The sequence below is a fragment of the Triticum dicoccoides genome, chromosome 5A (assembly GCF_002162155.2).
Source record: "Triticum dicoccoides isolate Atlit2015 ecotype Zavitan chromosome 5A, WEW_v2.0, whole genome shotgun sequence".
Taxonomy (NCBI): Eukaryota; Viridiplantae; Streptophyta; class Magnoliopsida; order Poales; family Poaceae; genus Triticum; species Triticum dicoccoides.
In genome coordinates, this window is record NC_041388.1 from 350835145 (window position 1) to 350847422 (window position 12278).

Sequence of the window (12278 nt, forward strand, 5' to 3'; positions counted from 1 at the left end):
GGAGAGCTTTCTTGCCCAGCCGACTGATGAATCGGCTGACGGATGCCAAGCAGCCGGTGAACTTTTGCACATCCAGCAGTCGGCTGGGTACCTCCATCCTCTCAATGGCCTTAATCTTTATAGAGTTGCATTCTATGCCACGTTCAGAGACCAGGAAGCCAAGGAGCTGGCCGGCTAGTACTCCGAAGACGCACTTCTCGGGGTTGAGCTTGATCTAGAATCGGCGCAGGTTCTCAAAGGTCTCCTTGAGGTCTTCCAGCAGTGTTCCACGCTTTTCCGTCTTCACCACCACATCGCCCATGTAGACGTGGGCGTTTCTGCCGAGCTGCTTGAGGAGGCACTTCTGCATGCAATGTTGGAAGGTGGAGCCGGCATTCCTCAAGCCGAACGTCATGGTGAGGTAGCAGAAGGCTCCAAACGGCGTGATGAAGGCGGTCTTTAGTCTGTCAGCTGGGTTCAGCTTGATCTGGTGATATCCTGAATATGCATCCAAAAAGCTCAACAACTCGCATCCGGCGGTGGAGTCTATCACCTGATCAATTCTTGGCAGAGCAAACGGGTCCTTGGGGCAGGCCTTGTTGAGGCTCGTGTAGTCAATACACATTCGCCACTGCTTGTTTTTCTTCAGTACCGGGACTGGGTTGGCTAGCCACTCTGGAAAGAATACTTCCATAATGAAGCCGGCTGCTAGGAGCCGGGCTATCTCTTCTCCGACAACTCTTCTCTTCTCTTCTGATAGGCGGCACAGGGGCTGCCTAACCGGCTTTGCATCATATCGGACATGTAGCTTGTGCTCGGCGAATTCCATTGGTACACCTGGCATGTCTTTGGGGGACCATGCGAAGATGTCCCGATTCTCACGGAGGAAATCGACGAGCTCGCCTTCCTATTTGCTGTCGAGGTTTGTGCCTACGACAGCGTACCTCTCCGGGTGCTCAGGGTCCAAGGGTATCTTCTTTGTCTCCTTGGCCGGCTTGAATGACCCCTCAGCCTCCGACTCCTTTGGGTTGGGCGACACCTCTGGCTGCTTGCCGGCCATCGCCACAACCCGTTCCAGGAGCCGCTTCTCGGCTGCGATCACCAGGGACTCGGCTAGCCGACTGCTCTCAGTCGCACAGGCAGACGACTTCCGGTAGTCGCCGGCTACAGTCAGAATTCCCCTGGAGCCGGGCATCTTCATTTTGAGGTAGGCGTAGTGGGGGACTGCCATGAACTTGGCCAAGGCGAGTCGGCCAAGTAGTGCATGGTATGGGCTCTCAAGGTCCACCACCTCAAACCAAACTGACTCTCGGCGGAAGTGATCTTTGTCTCCAAAGTGGACGTCCATCAGGATTTTGCCGATTGGTGAGCAGGAAAGCCCAGAAACAATGCCGTGGAACACAGTCCGGCTGTTCTGAAGCTGTCTTTGCTTGATTCCTAATTTCTCCATGGTGTCTTTGTACAGGATGTTGATGTTGCTGCCTCCGTCTATCAGAACTCGCGAGAAACGAGCAGCTCGTCTATCCGTGGCAAAGGTGGCATCTAAGACCATAGCATAAGAGCCTAGACTCGGCATCACTTCTAGGTGATCAACTCTGCTCCAGCTGATAGGCTTCTCGGACCAGTGCATGAACTCTGGCGTCTCTGATGCTACTGCATTCACCTCTTGTTGCTGCAGCCGCCTGCTGCGTCGATCATCAGCCATACTGGTAAACACCATGTAGGCTCCATGTTCTTCGGGGTATTCGTCTTGTACTGCACCGACTGGCCTAACAGTCGGCTGCTGGGGCGGAGGCGGAGGCGGCTGCCCAGCAAGCGGGGGAGGTAGGAGGTCGTCTCCCTTGGCGATCCTAGTGAGCCAGTGGCACTTCCGGGTGGTATGATTCGACGGCTTCGCGCCGCTATGGAACTTGCAAGGTCCATCCAGAGTCTGCTCGTAGGAGAAGGCCGGCAACCAGTTGGGCTTGCTGCCTTACTGTCGCTTGGGCGGAGGCTGCCCATCCGGCTATTGGGCTTCAACTGTCGCGACCTGCCGACTGCTGGAAGCCGGCTACGGGGCCTTGCGCTTGTGGTCGTTCTGCTGTTGTCGCCGACTGGCGTCTCCCGCTGGAGTTCTTGGAGCTTGAGGAGCCACTTTGCGAGTGGCGCTGACTTGAATCTCCGCCTTCTTGGAGGAGTCGGCCGTGGCATACTTGTCTGCTATGATTAGCAGCCCGTCGAGGGTTTCTGGCTCGTCACAGAGGAGCTTGTGCTTGAGGAGGGTGCCTTCTCTACACCCGGGGGTGAAGTACTCGATGGCCTGCACCTCGTGCACGCCCTCGCAGGAGTTTCGAAGCTCGGCCCAACGCATGAGGTAGTCGTGAGTCGACTCGTCGGGACCTTTCATGCACAAGGAGAGCTTACGAGGCTTGGGAGGACGCTTGTACGCGCTGGTGAAGTTGCGGACGAATGCTTCGGTGAAGTCGACCCAGCTGTTGATGTTGCGGGGCTTCAGGCTGTTCAGCCATGTCCGGGCCGTGCCCTGGAGCATGAGCGGAACGTATTTTACGACGACACGCTTGTTGCCGTTCGCTATGCTGACAGCCGTCGAGTAGTCGACTAGCCAGTCTTCTGGCTTCACGGAGCCGGTGTAATTGGGCGTGTCTCTTGGGAGCATGAACCCTTTGGGAAAGGGCTCGTCTCGAATGCGGGGCCCGAAACAAGGTGGACCCAAGTCGTCTTCTTCTTCCAGCGCCAGGGATCGGTGAAGCCGGTTGATCCGGTGGCGGGCGTCGTTCACCCCGACTCCCTCTCGGTGGCCAAGGCGGTCGCCAAGAGTCAGATGATCAACAGGCGGCAGGGAGACTCGCCTTTCCTTGCGAGGAGGAGGAGGCGGACAGTCGTCCCGTCGTTCCACTGCTCTCGGGCGGCCGTCTCGGTCGCGCTCTATGGTAATGTGAATCCGACTGTGGCTGACAGTCGGATCCTTGTCCTTTCTTCCTCGGGCGCCGCCAGTCGGCGTCCGAGACGTCGCGCCTTGGTCTCGGCGAAGGTCGTCGTTTTGCCGCTGCGGCGCCTCTGTGCGGCAGCCGGCCTCGTTCTGCGCGGCAGCCGCGTCGAGGAGCCACTGGACTCGCTCCATCATCAGGCGGCGCTCTTCGCCCTCGAAATTGTCCAGCTCATCCGCCGCCGCCGCCTGGGCGGCTCGAATGTTCTCCGCAGGTGTAGCATACACAGGGCGTCTTGCCTTGAACAGGTCGGCGATGGCTACGCCGCGCTGCTGGACCGTGCCAAGGCAGCTGGGCCCAGCTGGGGCTGGCGAGCCACCAACAGCGTGATCCATCTCTCGCTGGTAGGCTTCTGACAAACGTCTCATGCTAGCCAGCTTCTTCGCACCTTCGACGAGTTGAAGGCGGCGCGCCTCCAACGTCTCCGCGTTAGCGTCTTCCGGAATGGGCGCAGTCAGGTCGTGTAGCACCGCGCCAAGCGGATCATGCGCCCCTCCGTCGAGGAGCTCGTCATGGATGATGACGAGCACCTCGGTGACGGTGCTTCCGTCGCTCTCCGCACGAGGGAGAGGTTCGTCGTAGACCACCACATTAGTGCGGAATGCGTCGAGCGACGCGGTGTCGGAGTCGACCAGCATCGGGTCGGTGGAGCCTACAGACTCCAAGTCTACGGCAGGCTCGCCGGTGACGTGGAGTTGATCGAGGAGACCCGCGAGGAGGCTCGAGGAGCCGCCCGTGCCTGCGTCGGATGCAGGTTTATCGGAGATGCAAACCTTGCCGACAAGTTTGGCGAGGCGGCTAGCGGCGCAGGCGATCTCAACGCCGTGCAGCGCGTCGGTGCAAACTCCGTCTGGCGTGCCTGGCTGGCTGCGCTCGCCAGGGAGGAAAAGGGTTCCCGTCCAGAACAGGTCTTCGGACGGCGGTGCACCAGGCCCCACGGTGGGCACCAAATGTTGGGGGTTGGGTGTGACATATGCCAAAGGATGGCTTATCATGGTGGGGGCGAGTAGAACATCGCCGGTGCGTGGAAACGGGATGAGGCGTAGACATGCACGCTGGCGAATCTTACCCAGCTTCAGGGCTCTCCGGGGAGATAACACCCCTACTGCTGCTCCGCGGGGTCTCCGCATGATCACTACGGCAAAGTGTTTACACGATTGCTCCTTGAGCTGTTTTCTGGAGGCAGGAGAGGGCAAGGCTAGCTCTCTCCTCCCTATATGATCTGGTCTAGAGCTAATGGGTTCCAACCTCTTGCATGGGTGCCCTGGGGGGTTTATATAGGCCTACCCCCCAGGGGTACAACAGTAATCCGGCTGGGCGCGGGCCCAGCCGTCAGCGCCTCCGGCCTCCGTCTTCTCCGCCGACTGCTGGGGCCCACTGACTGGTGGGCCCCGCCGACTGGCTAGGTACGGAGCCGACAGGCCGCATCCGCCGCGGGCGGGTCTTGCCAGCTGCTGATTACTGTAGCCGCGCTTCTAATGACGTGGGCTTCGTCATGGAGTCGTGGCAACAGCCCCGCCGCCTGGCGGGCGATCACTATTGCCACTCTCCGTCACATCTGGTTAATGGTGCGTGGGCCCTGGGGGAGGAGGCGGCCGACTCTCAGGGGCCGACTCCTGATGGGTCCGACTTGCAGTGCACTTGCCGTCTCCTGGGGTCCCACTGGCTGGTGGGACCCACCACCCCAGGGTCGTACAGACAAGCCGTCGTGGGCGCAGGATTCGGTCCTTCGGTGCTGTCGTCAGGGCTGGCACGGCAACAGTGCCACGCCGCACGGAGATCTCCTCAGTACGACGTACTGTGACCATGCTTGCCTTTGGAAAGGGGTGTGAGCAGTCTTCACTGTAGCCACTCCCCTGTCCTGTCCCTCTTGATGAGGACATGGGGTTTTGCTGGAATCGTGGGCCGACTCCCCAAGGTCGGCTTCTCTGGAAGTTGCCAGTCAAGAGTCGGCTTATCTGAAGTCGTCCCCGGGACTCGGCCGTGAGTGGGCAGTCGGTCGCCTTGCCGCCGACTTCTCAGAAGGCGGCTCTTCGTCCTGGGGTCTTGAGGGGCGCAGCCTGCCCCGATGTCTTGAAAGGTTCTGGGGCTCGAGTTAGCCTACCCGTGGCCCATTACTCCGACATCTAGCATGGAAATATATTAGCCACCACCTACCGTTTCATGAGCGGTACGAGCACACAAAAGGGAAATTTATTTTGAAAATTAGAGCTGGCAAATACGAATTTGCTTAGAACGGTAAAAGAATACCGCATATAGGTAGGTATAGTGGACTCATGTGGCAAAACTGGTTTGAAGGATTTTGGATGCACAAGTAGTGATCATACTTAGTGCAAAATGAAGGCTAGCAAAAGATTGAGAAGCGACCAACCAAGAAACGAAAAATCTCATAAGCAAGCATTAAGCATAACTAACACTGAATAATGCACCACGAGTAGGATGTAATTTCATTGCATAACTATTGAATTTCGTGCTTGCATAGGGAATCACAAACCTTAACACCAATATTCTTACTAAAGCATAATTACTCATCAACATGACTCACATATCACATCATTATATCTCAAAACTATTACAAGGAATATAGTTTATTTTGTCCAATGATCTTCATGAAAGTTTTTATAATATCCTACTTGGATATATATATATATATATATATCACTTTGGGACTAACTTTCATGTGTTGCTTTCGATAAGCTCAAACAAACATAAGTGAAGATCATGAGCATAATATTTCTTTCTCTTAAATTAATTTAAGTGAAACAAGAGAGAATTTCTTAAAAAAATTACTAACTCTCAAAAATAATCTAAGTAAAGAAAGAGAGCATTTCTTCAAAAACACTAAAGCACACCGTGCTCAAAAAGATATAAGTGAAGCACAAGAGCAATTTCATTGCTCATAAAGATTTAAGTGAAGCATAGAGAGTAATTCTAACAAGTCATATCATAATTTTGGATCTCTCAAATAGGTGTGTCTAGAAAGGATTCATGACTTAAAACAAAAAGCAAAACAAGCAAATACTCATATCACACAAGACGCTCCAAGCAAAACTCATAGTATGTGACGAATACAAATATAGCTTCAAGAAAAATACCGATAGTCGTTAGAAGAAAAAGGGGATGCCACTCGGGCATCCTCAAGCTTAGTTGCTTGCTTCTATTTGGATAATAGCTTGGGATGCCATGGGCATCCCCAAGCTTAGGCTCTTCTTACTCCTTATTCCTTCATCCATCGTAATATCACACAAAACTTGAAACTTCAATCACACAAAACTTAACAAAACCTTCGTGAGATCCGTTTGTATAAGAAAGCAAATCACTACTATAAGTATTGTTCCAAACTCATTCATATTTTATTTTTGCATTATATCTACTGTATTCCAACTTTTCTATGGAAAAAACTCTTCAAAGAAAACCATAGAATCATCAAAACAAGCACACAATGCAAAGAAAACAGAATCTATCAAAAACAGAATAGTCTGTAGCAATCTGGATATTTTGAATACTTCTGAAACTCCAAAAATTCTGAAAAATTAGGAAAACCTGAAAATTTTGTATATTAATCTTCTTAAAAAATAATTGGTATTTTATCACCCATCTGTTAAAAACGAGAATTATTTCCGTGAGCGTAAAAGTTTCTGTTTTTCAGCAAGATCGAATCAACTATCACCCAACATCCTAAAGGCTTTACTTGGCATAAACACTTATTAGAATACAAAAAACACAATCATAACAGTAGCATAATTGTCCAAACACTCAAGAACAGAAAGCAAAAGGAAAAAAATAAATTTTATTCATTGGGTTGCCTCCCAAGAAGCGTTATTGTTTTATGCCCCTAGCCAAGCATAATGCAAAGGATCTAAGTGTTATCATCCTTGTTTCTAGATCCATATGATGCCCTCATGATTGATTCATATGGTGGACTAATTCTTGTTCTAGGGAAGTGTTCCATACCCTTCCTTAGTGAAAATTGAAATTTAATATTGCCTTTTTTATATCAATCACGACACCAATAGTATGTAAAAACGGTCTACCAAGAATAATCGGACAAGACGGATTGCAATCAATATCAATAACAATAAAATCTATGGGCACATAATTCCTATTTTCAAGAATAAGAACATCATTAATTCTTCCCATAGGCTTTTTAATAGTAGAATCCACTAAATGCAAATTTAAAGAACACTCTTCAATATCGGTAAGACCAAGCACATCACAAAGAGATTTCGGAATTGTAGAAACACTAGCACCCAAGCCACATAAAGAAAACCACTCATAATTTTTAATATTGACTTTGATAGTAGGTTCCCATTCATCATGTAATTTTCTAGGAATTGAAACTCCCAATTCCAAATTTTCTTCTAAAGCTTTCATCATAGCATCAACAATATGTTTAGTAAAAGCTTTATTTTGTTCATAAGCATGCGGTGAATTTATCTGATTGCAACAAAGAAGTACAATCAATCAAAGAGCAACTATCATAATTAAAGTCTTTGTAATCCAAAAGAGTGGGCACATCACTAGTTAATTTTTTGGCCTCTTCAAACCCACTATTATCAATTTTCTCAACAAGATTTTCACCCTCCGAATTATTGGGACTGTAACATCCCAAAATTCTAAATTTTGGAATGTTTTATTAAAAAAAATAGATTTGATTGATTGTTTGATTGTTGTGTGATTGATTGACTGAAAGTGAGTGATTTCGAAATTTTTTGAAAGTTAAATGACAGGGAATAAAAGGACTTTCCCAAACTTTCATTTTCTTTTATGATCTTCGTGAATTCAAATTCATTTCAAATACAAAACCCTAGAGTGAAGATAATATGACTTCTTCCATTTAAATAAATGAAAAGGGTTTTTGAAAATATTTGAATTTCATTTGGAAATATTTCCAATTCAGAAACTTCAAGCAACTCAATGATTTTCATGAGAGAAGATAAAATGACTTCTTCAAAACATATGAAATATGAGTTGGAAGTTAAAAGGATCAAATTTAAAGTCCTTTTGGAAATTATTTTCAATTTGGAGTATTTGGGTTTTTTTAAATTAATTTTCTCCAAAAATAAAATATACGGAAAATAGGGTTACATGATTCCCTACAATGGAAAATTGGAGAAAAATTAATTTGAAAACATTTTAGTATTTTTTAAAATGATTTTTAGTGGGTTTTATTGAAACAGTAGCATTGTTCGATTTATTTGAATTTTTGTAAATTTTACTTAAAATTATAAAAATGTTCACGTTGTAGAAAATTGTTTTCTGAAAATTTTGATATATTATATGCCTAGGGTATTTATTTATTTATTATTATTATTTCGTTTGTTTGCAAAATGATTTAAAAAAAATCTTCCAACTGGGCCAGCCCAGCCGAAGCCAGGCCGAGGCCCAGCGCGCCGCCGCCTTCGTCCTCGACTCCGCCTCCCGCACGCCATCGCCGCCACCGTGCCGCACGCGGAAACCGCCGCCGCCTCCTTTCCCCCTCCTCCACGCCACTGCTCCCCCTCTGCCTATTTATGCGCCGCCCCAGGACGCCGCCCCCTCTCCTCCTCTCGCTTCGCCGCCGCCGCCGCTTGCTCCAACCGCCGCCGCCGCAAGCGAGCCGCCCCACCGCCTAGTTCGCCGCCCCGCCTCGCTGCTCGCCGCCGCACCGTCGCTGCTTTGCACTGTCGCCTCCGCCTGCACGCGTCGCCCTCACCGTCGAAGCACGCCGCCGCGGAAACCGCCGGAAACCGTCGTTGGTTTATTTCGCCCGAGCCGGTAAAACCGCTGGTCTGATCCGGTTTTTCTTTTAAGTTCGATTTTTCTTTAAAAACCCTAGACTAGATCTGTTTTTTAGGTTTTATTAAACAGCAAACATCCACTGTTTAGACCTTATAAACGAACGTTCATTATTTAGACTTTTCGTTTTCTGTTTAGTTACGTCAGGGACCTATTCGTAATTATCTTTCTTACAGATTAGTCCCTCTGTTTCAAACAAGCACAACTTCTTGCTCGTTTGTCCAAATTCAACGAAACCAACGCCCACATATTCGTTATGATCCCCTCTATCTAGATAATCAACTCAAACCTATTTTTGAAAGTTTTGCAATTTGATTTCAAACAAATTTGTATTTGAACTTCGTTTGATCATAACTTGAGTTATATAACTCCGATTTAATTAATTCTTTTTTGCAAATCGAAGCTCTTGACATAAACTTTTTGATAAGGCCAAATCTTCCTAATTTTGGTACTGTTAGAAAAATTTTTATGTTGCAAGAGTTATTTGTTTGGTTTTGAAGTTTTCCGAATTCTCTTTTTCGTTCTTTTTGATCTTTTGAGTGATTGCTTATGTGTGGTTACTATTGCTTGCTCACGATAGATTGGCCGGAGTGTGACGAGTAGAACTATCAAGAGTTTTGAGTGTGAATCGTCTTCATCAAACAGTACAGGCAAGTTCACACTTTGATCATATCCCTTTAATACCCAGTTTTTATGCATTAGTTTCAACCCTCAAACATTGCATGGTTAGGAATTGATAACATGTGGGTTTTGGGAAGTAGTTGATGAGGTAGGAACCTATTGTCCTGCATTCAAACCTTGGGAGTTACTTCTACGCTATGCTTATATTGCCATGCTATGCTCGTAGACGTGGATTGGGTTTGAGTGTATCCATGGCAGATGTGAGTTGTTAATTAATGGTTAACTTAAGGTGGCAACTTCAATACACATCTGGGTGGATTGAGGCACCTGGGGAACCCAGTGATTGCCTGTATTTTTGGAAATCCCGGGGTACCGTGTGATTCTCCTATGGACTGCCACCCAGGCTCAAAGGGATCATAAGATTATTCATACTGGAAACTTCCGTGTGCTGCCACATGCCATTATGGGCTCTGGCATAGTTGAGTAAGTTATGGGAAACCTTTCCATGATGGGCTAGCAGATGTAGGGGATTGTAGGTGTACAGGCCTATCTATCGGTTAAGGGGACCTTTTCGGAAAGACTGTGTCTCGGTCATTCGTTTCTCAAACATTATGTAGTGCGAGAAATCCAACGAAGGAGATCGAGTCTTGTGGGGAAAAGTGCACAAACCTCTGCAGAGTGTACAAACTAATCATGATTAGCCGTGTCCTCGGTTATGGACATCTTGAGTATCTGGTTCTTGGATTATCATGTTGATCTCATCACTCTAAATTAATTTTATTGGGTTATTAATTACCTTTTAATTGGGATTGAGATGGGGTTTACTATTCTCAATGTTTTCAACCAACTTTGTAGTTAAATAAAATATATTCCTTTGTAGTAGGGAAAAATTGGCTTTCCGCAAAACATATTAACCATACAGCCTCCACGAGCCATATATGCATGTAGTGATAGTTAGTATTCATCATTATCCTATGGTGTGAATTTGCTAGTACATTCAATGTACTGACCCTCGTGGCTGCAACGTCTCATGTTGCAGGAATCTTATGACGAGTAAGTGATACGTTAGGGTTACGATTTCTACACTCAACTTTGCCGTTGGTGTTGATGGGAATCCACAACCTTGTTGTTACTTCCGCTATTTGGATTGAGGTAATAGTATTTATGTTACTCTATACATGTGATTTACCTTTGTTATAAATCCTCGAGTACTGTGTGTGTCAGCATACCGATCCAGGGATGACACTTAAGCACAGAGACTTGACCATCTGAGGTCGGGTCGCTACAGGGACGCCTTCTAGATAAAGTTGACTCTTCTTCTGTCCCTTTTTATCAATCTTAATTTTACTAAACAAAGAATCAATAGAAGAAACACCAATCATTTTAAGATCTTTATCATTTTTATGAAAGCAATCACTAGAAAACGTTTTTTTTCTAAAAATTCTCTTCTAGCTCTAAGCATAGCGGTTCTTTTCTTAGTTTCATCCATAGAAACATAAAGAGCTTTAATTGATTCCTCAACCTTAGGCAAAAAATCATCTTGAGATTTTCTACATCATGAGAAATTCTATCAACACTTCTATACAAATCATCAATCTTATTCAGCTTTTCTTCCATTGTAGCATTGAAAACTTTTTGAGTGTTGATAAATTCTTTAATATTATTGTCAAGATCAGAGGTGTTCCTATTATTATTATAAGAATGATTACCATAGTAATTACCATAATTATTAGAGGAATTACTAGGAAAAGGCCTAGGATTAAAATTACCTCTATAAGCATTGTTATTGAAATTGTTTCGCGAGATAAAATTCACATCTATGGCATCACTATTTTGCTCAATCAAAGTATACAAAGTCACATCATTAAAATCAATAGGAGCACTTTTATTAGCAACTAAGAGCATCAACTTTTTCACTCAAAGAAGAAATTTCTTCAACTGAATTAACTTTTTACTAGTAGGAGCTCTTTTGGTATGCCATTGTGAATAATTTGCCATAATATTATCAAGCAATTTGGTGGCTTCATCCAATGTAATTTCCATAAAAGTACCACCCGCGGCGGAATCTAAAAGATTACGGGAAACAAAATTGAACCCCGCATAAAAAATTTGTATGATCATCCAAAGATTTAACCCATGAGTTGGGCAATTCCTTAGCATCAATTTCATCCTTTCCCAAGATTGTGCAACATGCTCATGTTTAAGTTGCTTGACATTCACGATCTGGGTTCTAACGGAAATAATTTTCACGGGCGGAAAAAACTTAGTAATAAAAGTGTCCTTGCACTTATCCCAAGAATCGATACTGTTGTGAGGCAAAGACCAAATTTTTGCATGATCTTGCAAAGAAAACGAAAATAATTTCAACTTCACAACATCATTGTCCACATCTTTTTTATTTTGCATATCGCATAATTCCATGAATGTGTTAAGATGGCACGCGACATCCTCATTAGGGGTATCAGAAAATTGATCTTTCATAACAAGATTCAGGAAAGCGGTATTAATATCACAAGACTCCGCACTAGTGGCAGGAGGAGCAATCGGAGTGCTAAAAACGTCAAATGTTTGTGAAGTGGGGGAGAGGAAAATAAGAGGCAAATGGCAAATAATGTAAATTGCAAGGAGATGAGATTTGTGATTAGGAACCTGGTAGATGTTGATGATGTATCCCCGGCAACATCGCCAGAAATTCCTTTTGATGTTTGCTTGAACTACGTCGGTATTTCCCCAAAGAGGAAGGGATGATGCAACAGTAGGTATTTCCCTCAGTGATGAGACCGAGGTTATCAAACCAGTAGGAGAACCACGCAACACTACGTGAACGTCACCTGCACAAACAAATAACAAATACTCGCAACTCGGTGTATTAAAGGGGTTGCCGATCCCTTTCGGGCAACGGCGCGGGAAATT